This window comes from Coregonus lavaretus (assembly GCF_964263955.1).
Source record: "Coregonus lavaretus genome assembly, contig: HAP1_SCAFFOLD_57, whole genome shotgun sequence".
Lineage (NCBI taxonomy): Eukaryota > Metazoa > Chordata > Actinopteri > Salmoniformes > Salmonidae > Coregonus > Coregonus lavaretus.
The window spans coordinates 1,347,687-1,367,699 of NW_028160194.1; the positions used below are offsets into that span (position 1 = coordinate 1,347,687).

Here is a 20,013-nt window from a genome sequence, read left to right on the forward strand (position 1 = left end):
GCCTCTGAAAAACATCCACACAGCATGATACTGCCACGACCATGCTTCACCGTAGGCATGGTGCCAGGTTTCCTCCAGACGTGACGCTTGGCATTCAGGCAAAAGAGTTCAATCTTGGTAACAACAGACCAGAGAATCTTGTTTCTCATGGTCAGAGTCGTTTAGGTGCCTCTTGGCAAACTCCAAGCGGGCTGAACTCTGGAGCTCTGTCAAAGTGATCATCGGTTTCTTGGTCACTTCCCTGACCAAGGCCCTTCTTCTCCAATTGCTCAGTTTGGCCGGGTGGACAGCTCTAGGAAGAGTCTTGGTGGTTCCAATCTTCTCCCATTTAAGAATGATGGAGGCCACTGTTCTCTTGGGGACCTTCAATGCTGTAGAAATGTTTTGGTACCCTTCCCCAGATCTGTGCCTCGACAAAATCCTGTCTCGGAGCTCTACGGACAATTCCTTCGACCTCATGGCTTGGTTGTTGCTCTGACATGCAATGTCAACTGTGGGATCTTATATAGACAGGTGTGTACCTTTTCAAACCATGTCCAATCAATTGAATTTATCTCAGGTGGACTCCAATCAAGTTGAGGAAACATCTAAAAGGAAGATCAATGGAAACAGGATTCACCAAGAGCTACATTTCGAGATTCATAGCAAAGGGTTACTTATGTAAATAAGGTATCTGTTTTTCATTTTGTATTAATTATTTTTTATTTAATTATTATTATTTTACTTTTTTTTTTAATTAGCAAAAATGTCTAAACCTGTTTTCGCTTTGTCATTATGGGGTATTAACGTATTATTTAGTTATTTCAAGGGGTCTGAATACTTTCCGAATGCACTGTATAGACACTAACTATTTCACTTTAAACACTTTGTTATATTTATGCACAAGAGAAGAAGAGGTTGCCCAGCACAAATTCATGTACAAACATGATTTTTCATGACATATTTGTAATTTAGCAGATGCTCTTCTCCAGAGCGATTTATAGGACCAATTGGGGTTAATTTCCTTGCTCAAGGGCCCATTGACAGATTTTTGACCTAGTTAGCTCTGGATTCAAACCAGCGACCTTTCAGTTACTGGCCCAACACTCTTAACCGCTAGGCTACCTGCTGCCAGATCAATTAACTTCAATACAGTTATTCAAATACATTCATCATCAATTACTAAAATAATTAATCTAGTATTAAAAGACAATTTAATAAACACAAGTAGTCAATTCATAGCCTGTTTATCATTAAACAAAATATGTTAGTAATATAAAATAATCCATCCAAACTAATGCTGAAAACTGATCATCACACCATCTTTATTTGATATACACTGAGTGCATAAAACATTTGGTCAAGAGTGTGCATGTCCTTCACCAGGTGCACTGCAGCCTGTTAACGCATGCTCTGCAGTGACGGGAGCTGTGGTTGGACTGCTCCACTTCTGGAGATGATCCTCAAGGCCCTCCTCTGCACCCTGTCTAGTTGGGCCAGCTGCTTTTTACTGCATCCAACTAACAGCACTCCACCGTATTCCAGACAAGGCATGGCCAGTGTAGTATAGACTGTGACCAAATCTTTCAGTTGTGTAGCTGTGGAGCCAGGCTAGTAACCTTGGACACAGTTCAATGTCAGACAGATGTTGCAGGAACTTTGCGTAATCTACTCAAAGGCTTTGGACACATCAGCAAGTAACACACTCACCATTGCTGGTTTTATGGAGTCTGTAGCTGTCAGCCAGGAGTATGTGGCTTTCACAAGGGCGGTAGTAGTGCTGGACTTTGGGAGGTAGTCATACTGATTTGTGCACTCAGATAACACCTCCTACTGGCAGGGAACAGTTTTAACAATGTGTTTGATGACAGGGGCTAGATCTTCTGCATGCTCTTTAGTAGCCAGGCTGGAATGCCATCAGGCCCACATGCTTTACGTGGCCTGAGTCTGGTCAGAGCTTGCTTTAACTGGCCAATGCTGCACAGCTCAACCTGCCTTGTAGGCATGGGCAGGGGAAGATGGCAAGAGGTGTGGTGCTTGTCCATGCCTCAGAAGAGAAGCCATTCAAAACATCAGCCACCTCGTTATCTTAAATTCCCTCAACCTGTATTCTCCCTCCTGATGTTTTCTTTGGTCCCAGTCCTTTGTTAATGAAGTCCCACAATTCCTTAGGGTTTTTCTTCTTTAGGTCCTGGATTTCAGTTTTGTAGTAGTTTGTCTTTGCTTCCATGATAAGCATTTGCACTGTGTTTTTGTATTTTCTCCATGTCATTGTCTTTCCCCATCTGTTGAAAATATTATTGCCCAATCTTTAGAATCTCGTCTCACAGTCAGTGCAGTATTAAGTCTTCTCTCCAGTGTGTAACCATTGGTGTTTTTACGTTGCCAATCGGGAGAAACTCTTGCCATATTAAGAGCAGCAGTAAGGATTCTCTCCTGTGTGTATACGTTCATGTTGTTTTAAGTTGCCCAGTCGAGAGAAAATCTTTCCACAGTCAGAGCAGGAGTAAGGCTTCTCTCCTGTATGTATAAGTTCATGTTGTTTTAAGTGGCCCAGTTGAGAGAAACACTTCCCACAGTCAGAGCAGGAGTAAGGCTTTTCTCCTGTGTGTGTTCTGTGATGTCGTTTCAGCTCCACTGATGTTTTGAAGCATTTTACACAGTCAGAGCAGGAGTAAGGCTTCTCTCCTGTATGTATACGTTCATGTGATTTTAAGTTGCTCAGTTGAGAGAAACTTGCCCCACAGTCAGAGCAGGAGTAAGGCTTCTCTCCTGTGTGTGTTCTCTGATGAACTTTTAGCTCAAAAGATGTTTTGAAGCACTTTACACAGTCAGTGCAGGAGTAAGGCTTTTCTGCTGTATGTATAGGTTCATGTTGTTTTAAGTGGCCCCGTTGAGAGAAACTCTTCCCACAGTCAGAGCAGGAGTAAGGCTTCTCTCCTCTGTGCACTCTCTGATGAACTGTCAGAGCCTTTGATGTTGTGAAATTCTCCCCACAGTAAGTACAGGAATTCAGATTATCTCCTGTGTGTACTTTATGGTGTATTTTTAACTTTGATAGAATTGGGAAAATATCCTCACAATGTGGGCAGTGGTGAGACTTCTTAGCTCTGTGATCTTCCTGCTGTTGCTCTCTGGATGTAGAGAATGTCTCAACATGGTCTCCTGTGAGAACAACAACAGAAGAACCAGTCAGTTGGTGTGATATACATGTCAATCAAATGTGTTTTATGAAGCCCTTTTTACATCAGAAGTTGTCACAAAGCAAGCAATGCAGATGTAGAAGCCATATCATCCTCCACTCACTATAACAAGGGTTAGTAACTACACTGACTCATTTCATAGAACTTTAAAACATTGGCAGTTTGTCTACTTCACTTTTTTAAATCTACTCTCTGATCACTCCAGATAGCCCAGTGAATAAAACAAATGCTGGCAATACTGGTGTCAAACCATGTAAGTGTCAGTAGCATGAAATAATCTCTACCTTCTCATTGAAACAGTTCATCATGAAACAGTTCTACTGCAACTTTTCATGCACATTGGGAAGTTGGAATGAATAACACCAACTTAGTTAGATAGAACCTGTTCTTACCATGAGAAACAGATTTCCCAATCTTCTCCTCCTCTTCTTCATCTTTAATGTTGACATTCAGCTCCAGTGTTTGACTGAAGTCTTCCAGCTTCACTGATGCCATCTCTGGATCCTGCTTAGCAAACTGAGCTCCACTGTCACAATCAGGACCCAGTGACTGTAAGATTGGACTCAGTGTGGAAGGAGAGAGGCAGGCTGGGTTTGTCCGCACTATTGATGTTACCGGCCTCAGATTTAATTATTGTCGTCCTGTAGTAACAATGAGAAACAGACACAAAAAGTTATTGTCTTGACAGTTCTGGCACTTTCTTTATTCTCTAAAATATATTACGTTTCTTCTTGTTAAATTATCTACTTCAGTGCTTGACTTGGACTGAAATAGGTGCCAGTACTCATTTTGGGTGCCGGTACTGTTTATATTTAGGTGCAGGGGCTCCACAATACTGTTGAGCTAACATTCTATAAGAGGAACAGGAGCTCAAGCACTATATATTTGAGGTGCCGGTACTTAACCTATAGCAGATTTTTCCCAAATTCACATACAGTACTAGTCAAAAGTTTTAGAACACCTACTCTTTCCAGGGGTTCTTTATTTTTACTATTTTCTACATTGTAGATTACAAAGATTCTACAAAGCTGTCATAGAGGCAAAGCGTGGCTACTTAGAAGAATCTAAAATCTAAAATATATTTGATTTGTTTAACACTTTTTTGGTTATTACATGATTCCATGTGTTATTTCATAGTTTAGATTCTTCACTATTATTCTACAATGTAGAAAATAGTAAAATGTAAGAAAAACCCTTGAATGAGTAGGTGTGTCCAAACTTTTGACTGGTACTGTAAATGCATAAATGACAAAAGCCATGTAGTACAAGGTCACTGTTTGTTTTAGGTGGGACTATGTACTATTTTACTGAATAACCTGGTATTCACTGTATTATTTCAATCAAAAACCAATTGTATTTTCCATTCACACCATAGTAACATTCATCAATAAATACAGAAACAACTGAATGTGTCTGAATATTACTACACGTCGAAAACGTATAATCATTACATTCAGCTTCAAAACAGTAGTGCAACCGTGAAGTTCTCTCTCTGCTGCACTGAAGTCCGTTGACGCTGACCGAGTGGGCGGCACCATTTTACCAGCTTGTTAATTTTACACAAAACCAAAACAAACTCGGAAATCTAAAATAAATGGATTCTTTATGAAATCACCTTGAGGAAATGATGTACATCCATTCAGACAAACCCAAAGTATCTAGCTATGTGACTTGTAAAATAGTTACCAGGTTTACTCAGTTTGACATAAAAATAACACACCAAACCTTTACCAAACGTGATAATACCTTAACGGATTTGTTACCTAGCATGGTATGACATGTTCTTTCGATATTAGAACGTTTAAACGTGCTATTACATACTGATATTACGTCTTTTATAAAGTATTAGTTAACGTTTGGAATATTGAGAGCTGCAAAATGATTTGGAGGATGACATACATTCCATGTATTTATTTCTGTCACTGGTGGGTGCCAGAAGGTATGTGGGCCAAGATAGCTGGGGGGCCACTGGTGCTAATCTTAGAAGGAGTACGTGATGGAATATCCTGACTAGGGTGCAACACGATACCATATAGGGTGATCCTATATGTTGCGAGGAGTGACACTCAATAATGGTTGGCAACTGTTGGATGGAATTAGCTCGGAAAAGCATTATATAAACTAAAAATTAGCTTTCTTTATACTGAGGAATGGTCCGTGCCTTCCCGGAACTTCCTGTTCCCCCACTACCACAGTGCAGCCACAGATAGAACAATGAGACAGATATTTCACTGGATGTATAATTGTGAAGCATCCGCTTGGCGTTTCCACTCACTACCAAATATGGTAGTGAGAGGAAGCCCACTGGCCGGCAGTGGGAGAAGATGGAAGGAGATGGATTTTGGCCGACATTCTGCAAATGTTCTAATCGATGAAACATCTGATCTTAATACAGTTCTGTTCCCAAAACTAAAATCTGTTATGCACAGAGTGGACTAAGTTTTGTCGACTTACCTGTTGCAAAAAAAAAATTTCAATCACGTTATTTAGAAGGAACGCAACGGCGAATTGAGTTATTGCACACGAGCACTTCACAGAGGAGGCAATCCCTAACAGAAATATGCAGATGTTTGCTAGAACACGCCAATAGGATCTCGCTAGCTCGTGCTTGGCTCTGCCCACTATGACTCATCTGTTCCCATTGGAAACGACCAGCTGTGGTCTATCTTGGTTTAGTTATAAAAAATATTTGGTGCGTTCAGGGATCCTTGGGATGGCCCTACCCCATTATATGAGAAGGGCGGTGCTTAATTTGAGCAGGATCCTCCGGTACCTCTCAGTTTTGTAGTCTTTCGTTCCGGAACCCATTTGCCAGGATCAGGTAGCCTACCTCTTTTGGCATGAAAAATATTTTCCACTGTTTGCAATGTAAAAATCCTAATAAAAGCAATCAGAGAAATTACATTTTGATTCCTCTGTAATTGTCATGCCCCCTAAAAAAACAATGCACGCCTAACGTGTGGCAAATCTGTCAGTTAACAGCATGCAGCCAAAACAGGCCTTTCGCAAATATTTATAATTCAATCGCTGGAAAACACAGGTTGTAAAGCAAATGGATCCTGCTGAAAATAAAATACTAATGTCTGTATGTTACCAAGTTAACAACTTCCAAATAGGCCTATTGAGCGAACAGCATTGTTTAAAAAAGTAAAGCAAGAGAGAGATAAGCTTTTGGCCGGTGAGTGAGCTGCACATCATTGGGTGAGTCAGTGAAACCGGAAAGGTTTTTTAGGACTATATCTTCCTCCTCATATTGTACAATGTGTTTCTCTGCACATTTAGGGGCCTCGGCTATTGATGGATTCAAGACAAGGTCGTTTTTATTGAGCTCAGATTCTTAGTGTCAAATTAGCCTGTCATTTTGGTAATTTGTGAGATCCATTTCTGCAGTACTATTGACAACCATTGCTATAAATGCTAAAAATCCCACCTTACTGAAGCACATATTCTTCCCATCACTCTTTCTTGGTCTCTGCTTACTCATAGGAATCCTCTCAAGATCCCTCACCCTGTACCCATCTTCCTCTACCACTCTCTTCACTGCTTCTGCTACAACACTTTCTGTACTACTGTAACCCTGGCAACCTCAATCTGCCTTTCTCTCACCTGACACCTCAGATCTCCAGCCCGTTAGCACCCCCATAACTAACACACAGGCCTATTGAGCGAACAGCATTGTTTTAAAAAGTAAAGCAAGAGAGAGATAAGCTTTTGGCCGGTGAGTGAGCTGCACATCATTGGGTGAGTCAGTGAAACTGGAAAGCTTTTTTAGGACTATATCTTCCTCCTCATATTGTACAATGTGTTTCTCTGCACACTTAGGGGCCTCGGCTATTGATGGATTCAAGACAAGGTCGTTTTTATTGATCTCAGATTCTCAGTGTCAAAGTAGCCTGTCATTTTGGTCATTTGTGAGGTATTAAAAAAGATTCTGCGAAAGTCTCCAGTCATCTAAAATGATGTAGAATTGCATGAAATCCATTTATAAAAAGAACACATTTTTCCCGGACTCTAGGCTACAAAAAATGTGTAACTTCTGCAAGCGGCTCCACACCACTGCTCTATGCCCGTACGCGAAAGCCATGATAATGCATGCAATGCTTTGTTATAAAGGTTGTTTGTTTTTATCCGTTCTGGTACCTCAGAGCCCCCCAGGTCACCCCCCTCTCGGGCTCACTTTTGGTTCCGGCACCGCCCAATTTACAAATGAAGCACTGGAGAAGTGGGTAGCTGCCGCTGCCTCCTCCGGGACACTTCTCCTTTGCATAAAGTTAATCAGGCTGTTGATTGTGGCCTGTGGAATGTTGTCCCACTCCTCTTCAATGGCTGTGTGAAATTCCTGGATATTGGTGGGAACTGGAAGAAGCTGTGGTAGACGTCGATCCAGACCATCCCAAACATGCTCAAAGGGTGACATGTCTGGTGAGTATGCAGGCCATGGAAGAATTGGGACATTTTCAGCATGTTCAATTGTGTACAGATCCTTGCGACATGGGGCTGTGCATTATCATGCTGAAACACGAGGTGATGGAGGTGGATGAATGGCAGGACAATGGGCCTCAGGATCTTGTCATGGCATCTCTGTGCATTCAAACTGCCATCGATAAAATGCAATTGTGTTAGTTGTCTGTAGCGGAACATTTTCTGGCAACAGTAGTCCTTGCAGGGCTTCTGCTGTGAAGTCTTGGAGGCCCAAAAACTTATCAGCTGCAGATATAATGATGTCCAGCTTCTTGGACTTCTTGTGCAGTACAATTAATAACTGTGGCTGTAAATACTAAAAAAATCCACCTTCCAAAATAAGTGTATCCAGATCACTTGATTGACGTACAACATTTGCAACTGGTTGCAGTGCATCCACCGCCATATCTTCTTCAGAACTGTGGCCTCTTGCCCCTATAACTCTCTTCGCCGCCTCCACATAGGAGATTTGCTGTACAGCCCTGATCCTTGACACCTCAACCTCTTTCACCCTAACAGGGCACTCTGGGAATTCAGGAATATGACCCCCACCACAGTTACAACATTTTACATTCACATGCTCTTCAATAACATATTCCTTCCGTCTTTGTACATTTCTTGCATTGCATCAGGTTTTACACAAACTCTCTTATGGGGTATATTATATATCCCAGCTTTACATAGGGTGGTAGATACTCTTCATCAAACATCAATAATAAAGATGAACTTTGCTCCTTTTTCACATTCTCCATATGGGTCAAGCGACGTGCATTTGCATCCTTCTTCTTCGGGATTTGGTTGGCAGAGCGCATTCAACTTTTAGGTGCATACACCGCCATCTACTGTACTGGTGTGTGAGGCCATTCACAGCCTATATACATTAAATTCATTGATACGGTAATTAATACAAAATTGCAGTATTAGCCTGCTCTAAAAAATGTGAGGGTAAATGTTCTTGGTTCGTGCAGATGACTGACCTCCTCAGACCAATTGGCAATACACCCAGAACATTGTTCTGGGATCCAAAAGGGATATCTCAGTTTCAAGGTCTGAGCTTGGAGAGAAGAAGCCTTGTGAGGTATTGGTCGGTCACATGCAGGAACCAAATGTTAACGATTAATTCATTATTAATCAAGCTAAAATCATGCAAATATAACTTGTCTGTGTAAGCAGTATATAGGACAACTAACGGGACTGCCCCGGCAGAGCTCCCGACCGACATGTACTATGGTGCTTTTAAGTTTGTTGGAAACTCTCCAGCTTGCTGATAAAAAATAATGATTAATTTAAGTTTGACTTTGAGTCCCTTCGTGGCGATTTTCCACGACAAAAACCCACCACCCCATTCCACTATTTAACACCATCTAGTCCTACGCCAGACCACTAACACTCAACACCCCCTGCAGCTGTTCTGCAGTAAATCCTCGCAATCCCAAGTACTTCTCTGCCGCTACCACCACAGCCTCTATTTTCTGGGACTTTTTGATCAATTTCTCCAGTACAATTGAAAACCATTGCTTTAAATGCTAAAAAGCCCACCTTACCGAAGCACATATTTTTCCCATCACTCTCTCTTGGTCTCTGCCTACTCACAGGAATCCTCTCAAGATCCCTCACCCTGTACCCATCTTCCTCTACCACTCTCTTCACTGCTTCTGCTACAACACTTTCTGTACTACTGTAACCCTGGCAACCTCAATCAAATAATAATAATAATAATAATAATAATAATAATAATAATAATAAGCCATTTAGCAGACGCTTTTATCCAAAGCGACTTAGTCATGTGCGCATACATTTTTACGTATGGGTGGTCCCGGGGATTGAACCCACTACCCGTTACAAGTGCCATGCTCTACCAATTGAGCTACAGTTGAGCTATAGAGGACCACAATCTGCCTTTCTCTCACCTGACACCTCAGATCTCCAGCCCGTTAGCACCCCCACAACTAACACACAGAACTTTCTCCACCGATACCACACATTTCTCATCTCATGCCCTCCTGCAGACTTGTCACATCTAGGCATCTCACGCCTACACACTGCTGCAACAGGCCCATAAACTTCACACCTAAAACACTGTAGTATTTACGGAACAAAATCGCTCACGGGATAACTGACCTACTGACTACCTTGATCTTATCTGGCAGAGACTATGCATCAAAATCCAGCATGACAGATAATGTATTCTCTGTTTCTCCACGCTCTACGTCTCACCAAACGGAGGGTGTCACAGACACCTGGAATCTTCCATTTCAACTGCACATCCTCAACACTTAAACCTAACCCCGTTATCACTTTTTTCAATGTCACCCTGTTCCGGAGAGCAATTCAAGTCACAATTCCTGTCTCTAATCACGTAATCCGCACGTAAACAATAAATCATCACGAGTCCACTCAGAGTTACCTTCACCAACTCAACAGTCCCCAACCTCTTCTCCACCTAACCTGACACCACATATGGATCCATTCTCTCTACAAATCTGACTACCACTGGGCCAGAATCATCCTTACCATCCTTGGAACGAGGCCCGAACTCGGAGTTCCTCACCGCAAGTAATTCATCCTCACTCTCGCCAGGTTCCATCTCTGAGCTACTGGAGGACGTATCCCTCTTTTTACACTAGACGATAACCTCCCTCAACACACTGCTTCCCTCTACACTCAGCTCCTTCTCAGCGGTCATCACTGCACCTGCCACCACAGTTAATTAGTTTTAAATTGACACAATACCTGTTATCAAAGGTTACAGCTAGAGATGACGTGCAGGAGCTTGCAGTGTTGTTGTTTTGCATGATGTCTACTTTGATGATAGAGTTTTATAATCTGAAAGGAAATAGAGCCGAATATTGCTAAAAGTCACGCCAGGGTAAGCCTACACGAAACACAGCCATTATTTTAAGTGTTTCTAAAATGAATAAAAAGGAAAAATAATTGGAACCATTTCCCTGTTTGACCGCTAGGTGTTATGTCACCATTTTTGCAAAAATAATAATAATAATAAAAAACTGTATTCAGATTTTATTCAGTACTTTGTTGAAGCTCCTTTGGCAGTGATTACAGCTTCAAGTCTTCTTGGGTATAACGCTACAAGCTTGGCATACCTGTATTTGGGGAGTTTCTCTGCAGATCCTCTCAAGCTTGTCAGGTAAGATGGGTAGTGTCGCCGCACAGCTATTTTCAGTTCTCTCTGTACTTTGCTCCGTTCATCTTTCCCTCGATCCTGACTAGTCTCCCAGTCCCTGCCACTGAAAAACATCCCCACAGCATGATGCTGCCACCACCATGCTTCGCCGTTGGGATGGTGCCAGGATTCCTACAGACGTGACGCTTGGCATTCAGGCCAAAGAGTTCAATTTTGGTTTCATCAGACCAGAGAATCTTGTTTCTCATGGTCTGAGAGTCCGTTAGGTGTCTTTTGGCAAACTCCCAGCGGGCAATCATGTGCCTTTTCATGAGGAGTGGCTTCCGTCTGGCCACTCTACCATAAAGGCCTGATAGGTGGAGTGCTGCAGAGATGGCTGTCCTTCTGGAAGTTTCTCCCATCTCCAGAGGAACTCTGGAGCTCTGTCAAAGTGACCACCAGCTTCTTGGTGACCTCCCTGACCAAGGCCCGTCTCTCCCGATTGCTTAGTTTGTCCGGGTAGCCAAATCTAGAAAAAGTATTGGTGGTTTCAAACTTCTTCCATTTAAGAATGGAGGCCTTTTGATCATATCCTTGGACTAAAATGATTGACACTCAGGTGCAAGCCTAACATCACGTGCAAAGGGCCTTTGGGTAACGTAGCACATATTCAATGATATCTCTTTTTCTCACATAGGCTGTTCATTTCTGATCTTTGATACTTTTTCTGGTTTATAAACATATCATGGTGTACTACATTAATGCTATACGTATGGGCCATATTGTTACTTGGTAGCTACTAGCAGCAGACCCTGTGTTGTGGATCATCTACCACTATTTTGGACGGTCCATACTGTAACGTTAACGTTAGTCTCAGGCTTCACTAACTAGCGTTACTGTTTTAGGTGGAGCTATTATTTGCTACTTTTCAAACAAATACTACGTGATATTTCACATATCATCTTGCTAGAGAGGCCTTTTGTTGTGATATTTAGGCTACTATATAGGCTACTATTAAAATACCCTGTGTTGTTAGGATAGATTTATGTTTGTTTCTTCCAACAGGTCTTTACATATTTTCCTCACTACAAAATATTCCTGCGGTCCTTGTGGTTACTAAACATATTTTAGATATGCCTTTATGCTATAGCTTATTCCATGTTTACATCTTTGGTTAAATGACTTCAAATGCTAAACTTAAATTTACTTAGTGGAATGTCCGTGGAGTTTGTAAACTATCCAAGCTTAAAACAGGTTATTACTAGGCTTAAACAACTTCATTCATCTATTGTGTTCCTACAAGAAACTCACTTGTTGAAGGATGAGCTACTTAAAGTATGCAGGAGATGACAAGGGCAAGTAATAGCATCCTGTTTCTCCTCTCATTCTCATGGTGTTATGGTTTTAATTCATTAATCTGTTCCGTTTCAAGTGGATACTATTATAACTGATACAGCTGGTAGATACATTTTGATACAGGGAACTCTTGAATGAGCATATTAATCTGGTTAATGTTTATGGTACTAATGATGATAATCCCAAATTCTTTGAGAATGTACAGTGGGGAAAAAATTATTAAATCAGCCACCAATTGTGCAAGTTCTCCCACTTAAAAAGATGAGAGAGGCCTGTAATTTTCATCATAGGTACATGTCAACTATGACAGACAAAATGAGGGGGAAAAAATCCTGTAAATCACATTGTAGGATTTTTAATGAATTTATTTGCAAATTATGGTGGAAAATAAGTATTTGGTCACCTACAAACAAGCAAGATTTCTGGCTCTCACAGACCTGTAACTTCTTATTTAAGAGGATCCTCTGTCCTCCACTCGTTACCTGCATTAATGGCACCTGTTTGAACTTGTTATCAGTATAAAAGACACCTGTCCACAACCTCAAACAGTCACACTCCAAACTCCACTATGGCCAAGACCAAAGAGCTGTCAAAGGACACCAGAAACAAAATTGTAGACTTGCACCAGGCTGGGAAGACTGAATCTGCAATAGGTAAGCAGCTTGGTTTGAAGAAATCAACTGTGGGAGCAATTATTAGGAAATGGAAGACATACAAGACCACTGATAATCCCCATCGATCTGGGGCTCCACGCAAGATCTCACCCCGTGGGGTCAAAATGTCACAAGAACGGTAAGCAAAAATCCCAGAACCACACGGGGGGACCTAGTGAATGACCTGCAGAGATCTGGGACCAAAGTAACAAAGCCTACCATCAGTAACACACTACGCCGCCAGGGACTCAAATCCTGCAGTGCCAGACGTGTCCACCTGCTTAAGCCAGTACATGTCCAGGCCCGTCTGAAGTTTGCTAGAGTGCATTTGGATGATCCAGAAGAGGATTGGGAGAATGTCAGATGGTCAGATGAAACCAAAATATAACTTTTTGGTAAAAACTAAACTCGTCGTGTTTGGAGGACAAAGAATGCTGAGTTGCATCCAAAGAACACCATACCTACTGTGAAGCATGGGGGTGGAAACATCATGCTTTGGGGCTGTTTTTCTGCAAAGGGACCAGGACGACTGATCCGTGTAAAGGAAAGAATGAATGGGGCCATGTATCGTGAGATTGAGTGAAAACCTCCTTCCATCAGCAAGGGCATTGAAGATGAAACGTGGCTGGGTCTTTCAGCATGACAATGATCCCAAACACACCGCCCGGGCAACGAAGGAGTGGCTTCGTAAGAAGCATTTCAAGGTCTGGAGTGGCCTAGCCAGTCTCCAGATCTCAACCCCATAGAAAATCTTTGGAGGGAGTTGAAAGTCTGTGTTGCCCAGCGACAGCCCCAAAACATCACTGCTCTAGAGGAGATCTGCATGGAGGAATGGGCCAAAATACCAGCAACAGTGTGTGAAAACCTTGTGAAGACTTACAGAAAACGTTTGACCTGTGTCATTGCCAACAAAGGGTATATAACAAAGTATTGAGAAACTTTTGTTATTGACCAAATACTTAATTTCCACCATAATTTGCAAATAAATTCATTAAAAATCCTACAATGTGATTTTCTGGATTTTTTCCCCTCATTTTGTCTGTCATAGTTGACGTGTACCTATGATGAAAATTACAGGCCTCTCTCATCTTTTTAAGTGGGAGAACATGCACACTTGGTGGCTGACTAAATATTTTTTTCCCCCACTGTATTTCTATTGATAGCCTCCATTCCTGGTAAGGTCCTAATGGCAGGGGACTTTAATTGCACTCTTGATCTTCATTTAGATCGCTCCTCTGGTTTAGACACTTCCCACTCGCAGAGTAGAAAGAAATTACAGCATTTCATTAAGGACTTAAATCTATGTGAACCTTGGAGGACTCAGAACCCGAGAAAAAAGGGAGAATTCATGTTCACATTTAAATCATATTCTCATGTAGACTACTTTTTAGTTTCTTGCTCATTGCTTCCCAATGTAGCAGGAAGTGGATATGATACTATTGTTTTGAATGACCATTCCCTTGTGTGATTATTCTATAGGGATACAAAACTAGTAAAAGGATCCTCTTGATGGCGTTTGCATCCCAGATGGTTACAGGACCCAGACTTCTTACATTACGTTGGAGTGCATATAGATGTTTATTTGACATTGAACACTAACCAAACGTCAGCGAGTACCAGATGGGAGGCTTTCAAAGCACATATTTGGGGGAAAATTATACATTTTATCAGTTTCAAATCTAATAAATCAGAAAATGAGAGACGGAGAGCAAAATGAGAGAATTGGAGAGGGAAGCTTTTTTGGATAACTCAGTAGAAGTAAACAAGTAATGATTTGGTCTTCAAGCTCAGTATGAAGAACTTCCCACCTCAAAGGCTGCAAACAGCTTAACTGGGCTGAAACAGTCCTTCTATGATCAAGGTGAAAAACCTGGTAAATTGCTGGCCTGGCACATTAAGAAGTAAAATTCAGCCTTTAATGCAATTCAATAATTTACAAGGACAATTATCAATGGATCCTGTAGAAATAAACCAAACATTTGCTTCCTACTACAACACACTTTACAGCTCTGAATCTCCTGAGAACTGAACTAGTCAGGTCTTGATTTTCCCTCTACTTCAGAAGACACTAAATTGGATCTGGAAAAGGAATTGGATGGTGTTAAAATATCTGATGCTACTTTCAATATGAAGGGAGGTAAAGCGGAAGGTCCAGATGGGCTCCCAATAGATATTTGAGGACAAACTTCTAGGTCCACTTTTGGATATGTACAGTGCATTAGGAAAGTATTCAGACCCATTTACTTTTTCCACAATTTGTTCCTCCCAATAGATATTTAAGGAAAAACGATATTTAAGGAAGAACCTTCCAGAAGGACAACCATCTCTGCAGCACTCCACCAATCAGGCCTTTATGGTAGAGTGGCCAGACGGAAGCCACTCCTCAGCAAAAAGCACATGACAGCCCGCTTGGAGTTTGCCAAAAAGCACCTAAAGGACTCGGACCATGAGAAACAAGATTCTCTGGTCTGATGAAACCAAGATTGAACTTCTTGGCCTGAATGCCAAGCATCACGTCTGGAGGAAACCTGGCACCATCCTTATGGTGAAGCATGGTGGTGGAAGCATCATGCTGCGGTGATGTTGTTCGGCGGCAGGGACTGGGAGCCTAGTCAGGATAGAGGGAAAGATGATTGGAGCAAAGTACAGAGAGATCCTTGATGAAAACCTGCTCCAGTGCACTCAGGACCTCAAGACCGGGGCGAATGTTCACCTTCCAACAGGACAACGACCCTAAGCACACAGCCAACACAACGCAGGAGGGGCTTCGGGACAAGTCTCTGAATGTCCTTGAGTGGCCCAGCCAGAGCCGGGACTTAAACCCAATCGAACATCTCTGGAGACCTGAAAATAGGTGTGCAGTGACGCACCCAATCCAACCTGACAGAGCTTGAGAGGATCTGCAGAGAGGAATGGGAGAAACTCCCCAAATACAGGTGTGCCAAGGTTATAGCGTCATACACATTAACACTTTGGCTGTAATCACTGCCAAAGGTGCTTAAACAAAGTACTGAGTAAAGGGTCTGAATACTTATGTAAATGTGATTGTTCAGTTGTTGTTGTTTTTGCAACAACTGATAAAAACCAGTTGTTGCTTTGTCAGTATGGGGTATTGTGTGTAGATTGATTTAACAATTTAATCAATTTTACAATAAGGCTGTAAAGTAACAAAATGTCGAAAAAGTCAAGGGGTCTGGATACTTTCCGAATGCACTGTATATAGACAGGTGTGTGCCTTTCCAAATCATGTCCAACAAACTTAGTTAGATAGAACCTGCTCTTACCCTGAGAAACAGATTTCCCAATCTTCTCCTCCTCTTCTTCATCTTTAATGTTGACATTCAGCTCCAGTGTTTGACTGCAGTCTTCCAGCTTCACTGATGCCATCTCTGGATCCTGCAGTAAACTGGGCTCCACTGTCACAATCAGGACCCAGTGACTGTAGGTTTGGACTCAGTGTGGAAGGAGAGAGGCAGGCTGGGTTTTGTCCTCACTGTTGATGTTACCGGCCTCAGACTTATCTGAATCGGCCAGTAGTAATACAGAGAAACAGATACAAAAAGTTATTGTCTTGACAGTTCTGGCACTTTCTTTATTCTCTAAAAATATTTTCACTTTTTTCTTGTTCAATTATCTAATTCAGTGCTTGTCTTGGACTGAAATAGGTGCTTGTTATGATGAGTTTCTCGGGTGTTCAAAGAATCAAGGATGCAAGGCTATACTGAGACACTTTGTAGAAAGTTAATACAATTATTTAATGATCGGTACCGGGTTCGTGACAGCAATGACCAGAGCTTTGCCCTTGACGCAACGAACTAACTAACAAAGAAGACACTCTACCTTATATAGCCTTTATTACCCTTCTGCTGGCATACATCTGGCAAGTCTCCATGGGAACTCCCTGTCTTTGATGTTCATCACTTTTTACCCCAAGTCACTATCCTGCCCATCACTCATGCTATTCTAAACATCTCTAATCTACCTTGACATAAGGAATGTAGACTTTATGGCCCCAAACCACTCATCTCTTAACTCTTTCCCTGTCCTCACAATCCTATGGCATGACATCATTACAGTGCTAATACTCATTTTGGGTGCCGGTACTGTTTATATTAAGATGCAGGAGCTCCACAATACTTTTGAGCTAATACCTAACCTATAGTAGATAAACGCATAAATGACTCAAAATCCATTTAGTACAAGGTTACAGTTTGTTTTAGACAGCACTTTGTGCTAATTTCCTGAATAACCTTGTCTTCACTGTATTACTTCAATCAAAAACCAATTGTATTTCCTGTTCACACCATAGCAACATTTATTGATAAAGACAGAAACAACAGAATGTGTCTGAATATTAGCACACATGTAGAAAACTGATAATCATTACATTCAGCTTCAAAACAGTAGTGCGACCGTGAAATTGTCTCTATGTGATGCACCCGCACTGTCCTCACTGAAGTCCGTTGACGCTGACCGAGAGTAGCCGCCATTTTACCAGCATGGGAATTTTACACAAAACCAATAATATGCTAAACGAACTCAGAAATATCAAATAAATTGATTATTTATGAAATTACCTTGAGAAAATTATGTACATCCACTCAGACAAACCCAAAGTCTCTAGCTATGTGACTTGTAAAATAGTTTTTATCACGTTCTTTCACTCACTCGGTTTGACACAAAAATAACACATCAAACCTTTACCAAACGTGATAATACCTTAACGGATGTGTTACCTAACATGGTATGACATGTTCTTTCGACAATAGAAAGTTTAAACGTGCTATTACATACCTGTAGTAATACATAGAAACGGACACAAAGGTTATCTTCTTGACTGCACAGTTCAGACGCTTTCTTTATTGTGAAGAATGGTGCCCGCCTGCCCGGAACTTCCTGTTCCCCCACTACTAACGGTCCGTGCATTCCGCGATCAGATTACAACATTTCATTAAATAACTAAAAAAGTGTAAACTGTAGCAATTTATTTCCCTTTATAGTTTATTAGCCTAAGCATGACCTTCATCCACATCATTTCTCTAGGATTGGAACCGGTTATAACCGAAAAATAATGTAAAAAATAACCGGAAACTAAAGTGTAAATACACTTTTCAGGAACAGCAGTTATTTTAAAAGCATGTAATCCAGGTAATAACCTTATTTTACTTTCCGGGTATTTTTCTCCAGTCCCACAAAATCGCAACAAAGCTCACTCTAGAAACGTATTCCAGTTTCTGCCTGCCAGCTGGAATGGAAATCTTTGCCAGTGGGTGTGCGTGTGGAAACTACCTGCTCCTCCCCTCTGAAGCATAGGTTACTGTATCCTACTGACAACGTTACAAGCATGATTCAGAAATTAGGGAGATATGTTTAATTTGAGAAGAATGGATGAACTTTTTCAATGCTAGTTAAGGATACTATAGTCACCACGTTTCACATTGGATTTATTAACGACATAAAGGTAAGACCTGTTTTTAATTCTAGTGCGGCACTGCACAAACAAGGTTGTTAGCTAGCTAGCTAACATCTGCTCTGGTCCAACATTAAACCAACTCTGAAGTTCAGACATTCAAAGTTCCTCCATAGAAGCCGCTCCTCCGTAGGTATAATTATGTGGGCCTAATTCAGATAATGCAGGTCATAACACGATGCCCAGCTCTTCAATGCAAGCTTTCTCTATCCTCTAACGAGCTCTCCACACCCGCAAAATGTCGCACCTTACACTGTGATTGGCAGCACAGTGTGCTCTGAATGATTTTCTTATACAGATACTCTGTGGTGTACTAGTGTATTTATTCTCCCACTTGGATGTCACTTCCACAAGCTTTAAATTGAGGGCCAGGTTGTCAGGATGGGTAATGTACTGTACACATTAATCACAAGTACTCCTAAAGATACACTTCATTTTAACGTGCTAAATCTTGTGTAACAACTAGTAATTACATTGTACTAACATTACATGTACTATGCTTTGAAATAGTGTCTTATTCTTCATCTGGGATTTGGATTTGTAAAATGTATTATAAAATGTATTTAATATATGTCTGATCAGGCTCAGGTAGCATCAGGTTTGTATTTTCATGCTGATCAAAGCTCTAATCAAATCCAGACGTTTATAAGCTTTATAATGCTTTTGAATGACACTTCCGCTTTTGGCGGAAAATACCGGGTTACCAGGGAGAAGAGTGATTTATTCTCGGGATGGAACATTTGTAAAACACCGGGGAAATATTAAACCCTATTGCGCATACCAGTTGATTCACAAGACACCAACTAAGTAACTTACATATACGGTATCTTCATTAGGCCTAATGGCATTTCATGTCCATGTAAAATAAAGACAGGCTATTTTTATTGTTCATATTATTTGCGTTGATGATGTATTGAAATCAAGTGGTTCAACGTTCAAATTCGACGGTCAGTGGAACACTTGCGCCACCAAGTGGACAATTGCTCAGTTCCCTTGTGGCATCAACTCTACCAGAGATATTTGAATTAAAATCAAATGTTATGTCAATATTATTATCTCTAAATTGATTCCCCCACCCGTATTTCATATATTATTATTCAGATTTAGCTGTTAATCTGGATTTAATTTATAAACGCTTTCTGTCATTTCCGATTGGAGGGCAGATGACCACGTGACTTACGAACCTACAAATGTGTTACTTTGTAACAGTCAAAAGTGGTTATTCCCAACGTTGATGTCCCAATGTTTGACTCCCAATCTATACCAATATTTTTTAAAGCATTATCTTTAAAGCATTATCACTGTACCATTTACACCCTGTATCCTGTGCATGTGACGAATAAACATTGATTTGATTAGATAATAATAATATGCCATTTAGCAGACGCTTTTATCCAAAGCGATTTACAGTCATGCGTGCATACATCTTTGTGTTTGGGTGGTCCCAGGGATTGAACCCACTACCTTGGCGTTACAAGCGCCGTGCTCTACCAGCTGAGCTACAGAGGACCACATAGATGATTAACGCACCATTCACATCAGCTATCATAGTCAATATAACAGTGACTGATTTCACCGTCACTTTCTAGCCATCATTGCCATTGAGATGAAGATGGTCAAACGTGAAAATATAAAATACATCGTGATCCTAATGGAATATAACAAAGCAATTCTGTTGTCTTTGCCCGCTTTATCTTTACAATGACAGGGGGTGCACCGTTCCTGGAGGTACTGCAATACCAGGTCGATGCGTGGAGTGGACGGAAC

At 41.2% G+C, this 20,013-nt stretch overlaps 1 long non-coding RNA gene across 1 annotated transcript; it reads right to left on the minus strand.

Moving 5' to 3' along the window:
• Positions 1-1,178: 1,178 nt before the first annotated feature.
• LOC311122030 lies at positions 1,179-17,660 on the minus strand. The gene is made up of 4 exons (XR_014612370.1): positions 17,571-17,660; positions 16,061-16,297; positions 3,575-3,823; positions 1,179-3,144 (listed from the first exon to the last, which is right to left on the minus strand). It is a non-coding gene; the product is annotated as an uncharacterized lncRNA (long non-coding RNA).
• Positions 17,661-20,013: the final 2,353 nt, after the last annotated feature.